The 12,873-nt window shown below is 39.0% G+C and overlaps 1 long non-coding RNA gene across 1 annotated transcript; it reads left to right on the top strand.

Moving 5' to 3' along the window:
* The first annotated feature begins 2,501 nt into the window (after positions 1 to 2,501).
* LOC145527041 (uncharacterized) lies at positions 2,502 to 4,056 on the top strand. The gene is made up of 2 exons (XR_014069424.1): positions 2,502 to 2,824; positions 3,641 to 4,056. It is a non-coding gene; the product is annotated as an uncharacterized LOC145527041 (long non-coding RNA).
* Positions 4,057 to 12,873: the final 8,817 nt, after the last annotated feature.

Raw genomic sequence — 12,873 nt, 5'->3', positions numbered from 1 at the left:
TAACAAAATGTCAAAAACTGTGTTTACTTGTAATATCTAAGGTTACCAAAGGTATAAAGAAGTAAGTTCTTTGTACACTTATTGATAGACTTACAAATTAATTTATCTTTGTCTTGGGGGCAAGTCTGTGCCGAGACAGACTTACGAACATGTACTCCCTCTGACCCAGAAATTTCATTTACAAAAATAATCATAGACATGTGCAGTATGCATCTTATAAACATAATATGAACTAATACTCACCCATATGATATTACTAATAAATTGAAATGCTTGTGACCTGTAGTAAAATTGTCACTTAATTGGAATTAAAAATGTTTTAAATATGGCATTCCCTAAGTGTTAACTCTTAGTAATTAAAAGCTCTGCTTATGTAATTATCCTTGGAATGTCTTCAGGGAAATATGTATAAAGAGAGATAAATTCCAAATGACTAGGTTGGGAAAATGAGAAAAAGATGGAGGATTTGGTGAATGAACAGGAAAAAGCAGGTGATTTTTAACAAAGGCTAGACAAACTAACAATTCTGGCAGCATTTCCCCACCTCTGCACATTGGAACTATCCCCTTTTCTGTTATTAACAAGGGGAGAAAAGCATGATAGATTCAGTATAGTGGGTGCCTCTTGTTCAACCTGGTTTAATCCCATTTATCCATTTTGTCCCCAGGACAAATAACCACAGGAGCCTAGTGTTGTTCAGAAAATTTGAATCTATCCATGAAAAATTCACATTTTCCACATCAAGACAACATAAACTAAAAATTCTGAAGGATGTTTTGCCCATAGGATCAAGGTATGGTAAAACTGACTAAAAGGAGTCCATGGAGTTCTATATTCGAAAGATGCACTTAATTAATGGTCTTCCTTTTTAAGAGCCTGGTTGTCAGACTTATATTGCTCAGTCTCATTCAATTCAATAAGTACTTTGAGTTGTTAATTTCCTTGATTGCAAATTTGGACCTTACGGGGATCACTCATTATTGCAGTGGACATTTGTCATTTTCCTGAGACTCTAATATATGGGGAATCCCATATCTTATGAGTCTTGGTGAGAGATAAGCTGGACTCCCTTTAGAGAAGTGGATTGTCTCATTATCTTACAGACATTATTCTAGTTCATCGGAAATAGTAAGACACCTAGGTAAAATATATCTGAGTAAAATATACATTTGTCAGAAAATAGGAGATAAAAACAAAATAAAATAAAAGCAAAAAGATAAAGACAAAAGATAAAATAGAGAAGCTTAAAAACAAAACTACAGAAGTTAATATTAACTTCTTGAAAAGATGTTTCCAGGCAACATGGGCTCTCCCAAACAAAATGGAAGATACAATATTTTTTAGCCACTACAAAAGGTCATGACACTTGGGCCATTTTTGTTTTAGGAGAGAAAACATAACTGCTTTTCAGTATGCTATCTGAGCATTTACAAGACATATTAAAGGGTGCCAGTTTCAAGTAAGATCCCAGAGAAAAAGAAGGCTCTTCAGCTGACCAGACACTTCTGGAAGCAGCTTCACTAGTTTGCTTTTTACCCAGGAAATCTAATGGTTAGGTTGGCAGCCAGCCAAATAGAATCACAGCAGAAATCATTAAGATTCGTGGGTAAAGCAACTACCCTTTTTTCAAGTGTCTGTGCTTATTTTGAATAACAGATCCTGGCTTGTCTCTGGTACCAGTCTACAACTAAACATATGACCGTGGGACAAGAAATGTCACACTTTGAATTTATGTATTAATTCACCTATTCCCTCGTGGCTCAGAGGGTAAAGAGTCTGCCTGAAATGTGGAAGACCTGAGAAGACCCAAGTTCGATCCCTGGATTGGGAAGATCCCCTCGAGAAGAAAATGGCAACCCATTTCCGTATTCTTGCCTGGAAAATCCCATGGACAGGGGAGCCTGGTAGGCTACAGGGCTATAGTCCATAGGGTCGCAAAGAGTCGGACACGACTGAGCGACCTCACTTCACTACAAAGTCAGGTATGCCTCCAAAGTGCTCCATCAACAAATGGAAATGGATGTATAGAACTAGATTTGATTAGGTTCTGAAAGCACAAATGAGCTTTGGAGCCACTTTACTAATTTCTACTTGCATTTTTACCTCTTACCAGGTGGCTCAGTGGTAAAGAATCTGCCTGCCAATGCAGGAGACAGGGGTTCAATCCCTGGGTGTGGAAGATCCCTTGGAGAGGGAAATGGCAACCCACTCCAGTATTCTTGCCTGAAAAAGAAATCCCATTGACAGAGGAGCCTGGAGGGCTACAGTCTATAGGTGTAACAAAAGAGTCAGGTACAGCTGAGCATGCACACACTTTTATTTTTGCCTCAGCTATCATGGAGAGGTGCCTATGGTCAATTAATCAAAATGGGGGAAAAAATCCTAGATTTCAAAAGGCCATGCACAAAACAAAGGTACTCTCAAAATTTAGCTTTCCATCTATGAAACTCTGGGTGCTATTGGTTTGGTTGTCCTAGTAACCAAGGTTGGAATGTTTCAGCAGATACAACAATGGAGTCATTAATTGGTAAACTGACCATACCACCCTACCAATTCAAGCTCTTCACACACTAAGTAAACAGGCAATAAAGGGAATTATGGTGTTGACTTTTGAGATTGATCTTGACTGTCAAGCGGGATTAGAATTGCTGCTGCACAAATAGGAAAAGTAAGAAATATTGATGGAACTCAAAGAATGCCCTGGAGTGTTTCCTGGTCTGATTTGCTCATTGAAGAAATTAATTGGAAGACCATGGCATCTATGTAGGAAAAGCAAACAAAGGCTTAGCTTTCTCAGAAATGAAGATTTGGGACACCGGACCAGGTAAGGAATCTTGAACATCTGAGATATTGGCTACATTTTTTAAAAGATATGTGAAATGAACAGCGAAAGAGAAAAGTCTTAATTGTCAACTTTCAGTCTCATGACCAGTTACAAAGAGGACTGCAACAACGTGTTGTGTTTTTTCCTCTCCTGTGTTTGTATATTTAATTAAGTTCTCTCTTCTTTCCTACCCTTCCCTCCCTGTATTTTGTAGAGGGTAGTTTTTCTTATTGTTGTTGTTTAGTCACTAAGTCATGTTTGACTCTTTTACAACCCTATGGACTGTAGCCCACCAGGCTCCTCTGCCCTTGGGATTTCCCAGACAATAAAACTAGAGTAGGTTGCCATTTCCTTCTCCAGGAGATCTTCCTGACCCAAGGATCAAACCCTCATCTCCTGCGCTGGCAGGCAGATTCTTTAGCACTGAACAACCTGGGAATCCCCTTTGGAGAGGGTATATTGGTGCTAAACAACTTTACAATATGGCCCACAAGATTAAAATGAATTATATATCAACTAGAAGAAAAATGGATTTGTCAGGACACAGTAAGGAATGAGACTTTGTAGTGTCCCCTTAGGAAGAGGAGGAGAATGCATTTTGGATACCTGAAGGCTAGTTAGTTGGAGAAAAAATTTTTTTTAACTACTGGAGGAAGAGTTCAAGTCAACGGTATAGATGCCAACACAGACTTCAAGGCATGTTTGGCACGCTTCTTCACTTCTCAGTAACTAAACCCCCTTCTCAGTGAGAGACTCAACCTAACTCTCAGTATAGAAACTAAAACTGCCAAATTCTCATGTTTCCCTTCTCATCAGTCACGTTCATCAACCCCAGACTCAGGAGTCAGTATCAGAAAGAAGCAAAGATCACCAGAATCCTCCCAGGCAATTGTGGCAGCTGAAACACGGAGAATGCCCAGGGCAAGTACGGCAGTGGTGTCAGCAGGAGCAGCTGAGTGTTGATCAGCATGGAAGATCTTGATGTCACTTCACTATCCTCAGTGGAGACTTTCTACAATTTTCGTTGGACGCATTCTGCAACTGTTCAGACTCCACATAGTATGCTGTTTTTCCATTTTCTAATATCTTTTGTTTTGTTTTCCATGTTTTTTTTACCTTTTATTTTGAATTAATTTTAGATCTAATACCTTTTTAATAATTTCTTTTCCCTGTTTAAATCAGCAAGAAAAAGTTTCCGTTGCTTGCAATTAAAAATCCTGATTCTACAGTTATATAGTCTGTCAGAGAATTATTAATTATGAATGACTAGAAACTAATTAAAAACCAAACTTTGATATTGGAGATAAGGGAACTATATTTATACCACAGAGTGCTAGCGATCATTTTTAAACTATTGGATAAAACTTAAAGACATATAAAATATTCAGGATATACTGAGTAGCAAAGCACGTTGCAAGCTGAGTGCTAGATCACAGGTTTGTATTTTACACAGTCTTTATATCTATCATATACCTATCCTGTGTTAGTTATCTATTACAACACTATAAGTGATGTCCTACCACAAGGAGAAAGTCACTGAAATCACCAGCAATGAAGGTTTAGGGTAATTAAGCTGCACCTCTTGAGTAGGAGTGTCAAAGTATCCACAGACCCATCTTTGAAACCACCATGTACACAGACATATATAGATAAAAAATATTTAAATACATTAAAGATTTCATGATAAACACACCCAGAAAAGCACATGGTATAAAATTTCATGCATTTTATCAAAATTATCTCATAATTATAAAAGTGTATGGGTGTATGTGTAACCACATACGGCCAGTGTCAACTTCCCTCCTAACAACTCTAATGAATTATAGCGGGGGCTGAAGCAGTCCCGGGAGGAACATGTTTTTGAATTGTATCTACAATTCAATTCCGTATATATGCAGACAAAACTCTCAGACCATGGGAGATGGAAGAAGGATAGTACAAGGACAGATTTTAGGGCAGAGCTATGAGGTCCCTGGAGAGAATCCGAGGGAGCAAGGGAGCTCACTAAAACAAACTGGACTGAGCTCCCAGGTGGGCAAAAGTCATGGTTCCAGAGACTACAGCATGCTAGCTGACGGCACACCCACCCACCAGCGTCTCTGGCCACAGCCTCCGGATCCTCTCATCTACATACAGTAGCTCCCCGCAGATGAGCACAGTGGCAGAATGACCAGCATTGAATGGTGAGGAATGCCCACAAATACCTGCAGAGGGTGGGGACCCGAGGGGAAACTCCACAGAAGAGCTAGTGAGCTCCGACTGGTCCCGTTACCATGAGCTCCTTTTTCTATCTAAAAGCCGTCTGATAGATTCAGAATGGTTAAATAACAAAAGTTAACATTATTATGACTACTTTCTTTTTGGTTAATCTATGTTTTCTAAATTCTCTATAAGTGATGCATGTGATTTTATGGTAATAAAAAGTTAGGGTTTTAAAATACCTCAAATATGAAGAAAGAGTAAAATATAATTGAAAGTGAAAACAGGATATAAAACTGTATACAGGAGAAACCTCATTCATTTTTAAATGTAGATGCATGATAATATGTGTTGAGATTAAAAATGCATATAGATAATATGCACACACACACACACACACACAGATACAGCTACTTCTATGTATCCATATAACTATCTATATCTATTCAGAGGGAGAAAACCTAGAAGGGAACATATGAAAATATAGGCAGTTCTTTTTCAAGCAATTACAAATGACATTGTTGTCTTCTTGGTACTTTTCTGTATTTTATAAATATCTTTAATGAGTATTACTGCTATAATCAAATTGAAAAAAAAAACATATTTTGAACAATTAAAAAGGGAAATAAATTATGACACTTTTATTAGATGAAACAATATGAAACACTTCCAAAGAAATGTAATGACAAGATGAAATGCACATGATATAAGTTTAGACAAGTAAGAAAGCACTGGACAAGCCATGTGAAATCGATTGTGTTGTGTGTGAGTGTGTGTATGAGTGTGAGTGTTGTATACACGTATATAAAATAGGAATTTGAATAGGACTCTTCCTGTTGTCTTAGAATTTTGGCTGGAGCTCCAAAACTGACAACAATGGGTTATAAATAACTGCATATTCTAAAGAAAGATGCTAGACCCATCTATGGAGGTTGGGTGAAAAGAGAAAAACAGGTTCCAGCAACTCACTATCAACCCCCACCACCACCTCTAACCTACTTAAGTCTAAAGTGCAAAAGTAGATTAAAAAGCCCCTTTAAGAGAGAGGATTAGGCAAATTCACAGAGAGTGTAGTGGCACTTTCCCTTCCCTTCAAACGCGCTCTCAAATGCTGCAAAAAGAAACATTCATAGAGGAATGTAACAGCCACAAAATAGAGACACTGGCATCACTCATGTGCCCCAACCCTGAAATAAACTGAAATTAAGTGAGAGTCCTGACAGAGACTCTTGGAATCTGGGGAGACTGCAAACTGCTTCTCAGTCTGACAGCAGGCAATGGGCTGGAGCCATCTGAGTTAGTAAGGTAAGGATCAAAGGACAGTTGTAAGAAGCAGCTGGTACTTCAACTTCATAGCTAGGCAAGCATGTTCAAGATTCCAGAGGGCTAAGTGGAATGAAGGATGTGACCCATCCAAGAGACAGTGAGAGCTTTTGGTGCAGTGAGAAAGGACATGTCAAGAAGTTAGAGAAACATCTGTTTGAGGAAACAGTCTAGATGGAGCACAAGTCTGTGTGTGTGCATATACACGTAAACTGACTATAACAAATAACAAAAACAAAAACAGTATTAAGACACTGTCTTAGTCTTAAGCCATCCCAGAAATATGGTGGAGCAGAAGGACATGCACTCACCTTCTCCTGCGAGAACTCAAAAACTGTAACTCGCAGCTGAACGACCGTCAACTGGAGAATGTTGGATCCCACCAAAAAAAGATACCCCATGCCCAAGGGCAAAGGAGAACCCCCAGCAAGACGGTAGGAGGGGCAAAATCACATTTAGAATCAAACCCCTTAGCTGCCAGAGATGCTCAGAGGGCTCCAATAAACCTTGTGCACACCATGACCCAGAGACCCCACAGAGACAGAGCCAAACTGTGTTTGAGTGTCTCCTGGGAAGGGACGGGTCTGTAGTGGCCTGCCGCAGGGGCTCTGGGTGCAGCAGACCTGGGCATGGCATAAGCCCTCTTGGAGGAGGTAGCCATTAACCGCACCATAGAGCCACCAGACAAAAGAGCGGAGACATTACTTTACGAACAAAAGTCCGTATAGTCAAGGCTGTGGTTTTTCCAGTAGTCATGTATAGATGTGAGAGTTGGATTATAAAGAAAGCTGAACGCCGAAGCATTGATGCTTTTGAACTGTGGTGTTGGAGAAGACTCTTGAGAGTCCCTTGGACTGCAAGGAGATTCAACAGGTCCATCCTAAAGGAGATCAATCCTGAATATTCATTGGAAGGACTGATGTTGAAGCTGAAACTCCAATACTTTGGCCACCTGGTGCGAAGAACAGACTCATTTGAAAAGACCCTGATGGTCAGAAAGATTGAAGGCAGGAGAAGAAGGGGACGACAGAGGACGAGAGGGTTGAATGGCATCACCGACTCAACGGACATGAGTTTGAGCAAGCTCCGGGAGTTGGTGATGGACAGGAAAGCCTGGCGTGCTGCAGGCCATGGGGTCGCAAAGAGTCGGACACAGTTGAGCAACTGAACTGAACTGAAGACTTTGTTTCTTTTCCTCTAATTTCCCCTCCGTTGTTCAAATAGTGGGCAATCCAAGAGCAGACTGAGGAGTGAAGTTTAGTTAAGAAAAATCATGCTCACCTTCCTCGCTGTGGGCCCTTGGGTCACGTGGGTCAGAAATAGGTTGAATGGATGGGTGGCCGGAGAGCACCAGTGCAGGAGGACAGCCTCGGGAGGCTGACACAAGGCTGAGCTTCAGGGCCCTCCGCCCTTACAGGCCGGACCAGGCCTCTGGTCTGGGTGGCTGTGCGGATATGACGGCTCTCCCGCCACGCAGCGCTTGCAGCCTGCTCACCCCACGTTCTGCGCCTGCCCGAGTGGTGCGGGCGGAGCTGGAGCTCTCCCTCCTAGGCCGCTGATTGGCTGCCTCCACTTCGCTTTCACCTTCCGGGAGGCCCCGTGCAGGGGTGAAGTGACTCGCTGGGAACCGCTGTCTCTTCTGGTGAAGCGTTAAGAGTCGTACGGTGAAAGGCAAGAGTCATAGATTTAATTCTTCCATATTTTTCTTCCGCTGAATGGAACTTCTTGAGCAATGAACTTATTTGTTGTTGTTCTTTAGTCCCTAAGTGCTGTCTGAGTTTTTTATGATTCCATAGACTATATATAGCCCGTCAGGTTCCTCAGTCCATGGAATTCTCCAGGCAACAATATTGGGAGTGGGTTGCTGTTTCCTTCTCCAGGAGATAAGTCATCACCCAAGGATCTAATCCTGGTCTCCTCTGTGTCGCCTGCTTGCATTGCAGGTGGATTCTTTTACCACTGAGCCACCCGTGAAGCCCGTAATGGAGCTGTAATTCAAATATACATTGAACTGAAAGTTAGATATATATTGAATTGAATATTATATATATATACAGTTCAGTATATATATTGAACTGAAAGATAGATATATATTTTTCTACGTGGTAAATATGAATTTTGATGTGCTTGTTTAAATTAATATGGGTACTAAAAGTGATAAAATTTTTAAGTGGCGGAGCAATGCAACAGTGATGTTAATCCAAATTTTGTGTCTGTTTTAAGTATTTCAAACAGATGTGCGTGGAAGCCTAAAGAAGTTTAGTATCCCAGATTTCTCCCATTAGTTGCCATTTGTAATTGTGGAAAGTGCAGACTTTGATTCCTGGTGCTCTGTGAGGCGTTCTTTCCTTAAGGTAAGTAATGAAAAAAAATGTGGGGAGGATGTCTTTTTCATGTGATCATTAGAATATTTGAAAAAATTTAAGTAAATGTAAGATATATATTTTACACATAAAATATGTACAATTTAACTATATATTTTGGTCTCTGAGCAGAAATTCTCTTGAATTCATTATTTTTAATGTATTTTCTAGCATTCTTTGAAACTGATATAAGAATATGGTTTACATTGGCATCTTGAACTGTTAGAGAGTCACGGGAAAATTATTGTAATTATTATTTGTTGCCCTATAATTCACTGGAAGATGCTATGATTACCTTCTAAGTTGTGCTCCCCTTAACATTATAGCCTCAACCAAAGTGAACTCTGCTTTCAGTTTTATTCTTCACTATGAATTGGAGTCTGATATGGTATGGATTACTGTGCTAAAAGTATTTTGAAATATTTCTCATGTGATTTCCATATCTTTCTTCTGCTTCTTTTTCATTTGTAGAAAAATTGAGGAGAAATTCCTTGAATAAGGTACTATCAGAGTGGATAAAGCTTACAATTCTTTACTGGTGAATTACAGTGATTATCTAGAACTGATTTTGGTTCAGGAAGAATATTTTTTTGAAAAAGAACAGTTGACATGCTTAAGCCTTAAGTCAAGCAACTTGGTGGTTCTCAACCATTGGTTTTCAATTTTGAGTAACATAGGAATCACCTGGGAGCATAGGAATCACCTGAGCACCTTTAAAAAAAACCAAACTGTGTCTGGGCTTCATCCAAAGATAATGATTTACCTGGTGTGGGATATCTAGGGTACAGCCTGGGTAGTGGGACTTTTTAAAGCTCTGGCTGCACCTTGGAATCATGTAGGGAACTTCTAGAAACACTGTTGCCAGGGCCCCTCTCTAGACCAGGTTGATTAGAATGTCTGAGGTGAACCCCATGCATATGTTATTCTTAGAAAGCTCTGTGTAGAGTCTAGAGCTTAAACAGGTTGAGAACTACTAGGTATGAATATCCTTATACAAACGTTAAATCATTATGTTGTACATCTGAAACTAATGTATGTCAATTATATTTCAACAAAGAAAGATAAAGAGAAAAAAAATAGGTTGAATGGAGAGAGAAAGATTTGATTTCAATGGACAATTGAGGTTTTTATTTAGATTACTCATTTTTAGAAGCTGAATGTGAATCTTTTTTCAAAAAGGAATATATTATTATAATTTGAAAATGAAAGTTGCTTAGTCGTGTCCAACTCTTTGTGAGTCCATGGACTATACAGTCCATGGAATTCTCCAGGCCAGAATACTGGAGTGGGTAGCCTTTCCCTTCTCCAGGGATCTTCCCAACCCAGGGATCAAACCCAGGTCTCTCACATTGCAGGCAGATTCTTTTCTAGCTATGCCACAAGGGAAGCCCTTGTAATTTAAATTTATATAAAATGTGTACTAAGTCAAGAATACTCTTTGTGGTCTTTTAATTTTATTCAGTTAATAAAATGGTTGTATATGTGTCTGTGTGTGCTCAGAAACCTGAACATTCATATTGAGGAATAGAAAGATTAATAGATGACAAATAGGTAAAAGTATAAGGGCATTGATACACAGATCTCCATATCTTTGAAAAATAATTTGAAAGCAGTATATCTATAACAACTTTAACAGTTGTTATCTGTAATAGATGGGAATAAGAGATACCATTTTTTCATCTATCCTGTGCATTCTTATCTTTTCCTATACTTTGCATTAGGTCTGTGCATTAATTTTATACAGAGTATAAAAATTTATCTAAAAGTTCTGATAAGGGGACATTGTCCTGTTCTACTAAAAGCCACTTAGTTGAAAACTCTATAATGACAGAAACCATTATTACCTTATTCACCACTCTAGCCACAGCATAATATCCGGTACAGAATGTACACTCAGTAAATGTACGATGAACCTGTTAATGAATTAACTAAGTAATTAAGTTCAAACACCCACCATGGAAACTAAGGTGGAAGAAATGCTTTTGACAAAGATTGTCAAAAGAGAATACCAAATATAATCTGAACCCAAGCTATGCATCGAACATAGCCAGGGATATCTTTAATGGCTTTCTAACAATCAAACTATCCAAACAGAAGCATGGATGATTATTTAAGCAGCCATCATTTTCAATAAGAAAAACCATTTTTGCAAACATAGAATCAGCACCAGAAACATTTGCATCTCAATCAGTATATGATTCCAATTTTAGTCTGATATTGGTGGATGTCGTTTTTAATTTCACCCAATTCCAGAAAAGAAGTCTTCTTAACCACATTCTACCTCCAAATACACTTTGGCGAATCAACTCACCACTCTTGGCTGATCAACATGTTTAATTACCAAACTCCTTACTACCCCTCATGTTTCTATCCTTAGAGATTATATTGTTGACTTGCTTCAGTGCTGTTTTTGAGAAAAGGCTTTCTCTTCCCAAGAAAAAAATAAGAACTGGATGTAGTAGAAAGAGCTGTAGATAGAACCAGAACAGAAAGCTGCTCTTGGTGTACCAAGAATGAAACAAGACACAAAGAGCTGAACCTTTGCTTCATGACGTCCCTTGCTCTTGGTCTCTTCATCTAAGGCTCCATTTTGTTCTTTCACATGCTTGGCCTCTGAAATCCCACATTAGTGATACTATCCAGATGTGCGGTTTTGCTTGCTAAGCGTTCAGTTTCCTCCACTTTGTTGAGGCCTTTTCTCAGTGAGCCTCTTCCTACCTTAGGATTTTACAGTAAACTTTAGTGGTGCCTCTCTGGCTGCAGTTTCTATAGATCTTGACATTTCAAGAGTCGTTTGAAAATTTAGGTCTTCTGCAGTTGACAAGCACTCCACACACTAACTTGTCTCCCACTGCATTGCTTGACCCACTGTCCGCTGGCAGAGCTTTTAACTGAGTCACACAAGAGAAAATCAGGTTTCGTAAATAGAATCAATATGAAGTTGAATCTGTCAGCAATAACTAATGAAAATATAACTGGTGCACCTGTTTCATTCATTTGTTTTCTCCAACCATAAAAGGAGAAACGTTTTGCCTTCTTCTGATATCAAATAGGACTTCACTGGTGGCTCAGATGATAAAGAATCTGCCTGCAATGAGGGAGACCAGGGTTCAATCCCTGGGTTGAGATGATGCCCTGGAGAAGGGAATGGCTACTCACTCCAGTATTCTTGCCTGGAGAATCCCATGGACAGAGGAGCCTGGTGGGCTACAGTCCATGGGGTTGCGAAGAGTCAAACACAACTGAGTGACTAACGCTTTTACTTTACTTAACATCAAATAACCTAGAACATTTTCCCTTATTTTAAAGTTCTTCACCTCTCTTTCACCATTAATTAGAGAGGTCTCAACAGTATCACACTGGGTATTATCAATTCCCAATTTAATTTTGCATTATTTCTCAAGTGAAAAACTTGACTTTCTGGGATATTGATGATGTCAAAAAAAATTGCCATCATTACTATTCATGTGACAAATATGTGTTTCTACTAAGTAGTAAAAGCATGATAGGCATTCCAGTGGCTACAAGTAAGATACAAGATTCCTTGAGAAGGACTTGATGAAGTCACCTCTTCCTGACCCATGAAAACACACGGAACAGGTAGTAGGTGAAGGAGAATTTTTAGAGCTAGCAGAACATGAAACACTCTAGAAACAACTCCTGTACCAATTTTCACTTAATTTTTTCTTTTCTAATTTTCAAGCTCTTTAAGATTATCTCAAAAGAAATAGAAATGCACTCTCTTTGCTCAAGTCTTCACTATCTAAAAATTGTATTTACACCCAAACAATTGGCATTGTTAGAACACATATACCTACTGTATGTGAAACCACTGTCCACATACACATTTATTATAACAATACACATGTATTGTAACAATAGCTAAAATTTTATACCATTTTTATTCCTGCAGAACTATTTTGTATGTATACTTAATTCCTAATGATCAATCGGGGTTTCCTTAAAAAGGCTACGTAGAATGTTATAGGACTTGCTAACAGAGCATTTCATACGGGAGTAACCCCAAACTAGAAAGAAGAATCTTGGGTCTTTGTAATTGTTTTAAAATCCCTTAGGCTATATTTTTTTTAACAAATTCAAATAATACAGAAATATGTAGGTTACAAAGAAAATATCCCCGTTCACTTTCCCTGAGGCCCTTCT

The sequence above is a fragment of the Giraffa tippelskirchi genome, chromosome 11 (assembly GCF_054371585.1).
Source record: "Giraffa tippelskirchi isolate mGirTip1 chromosome 11, T2T-mGirTip1v1.2.pri, whole genome shotgun sequence".
Taxonomy (NCBI): Eukaryota; Metazoa; Chordata; class Mammalia; order Artiodactyla; family Giraffidae; genus Giraffa; species Giraffa tippelskirchi.
This window is presented reverse-complemented; position numbering and strand designations above follow the sequence as displayed.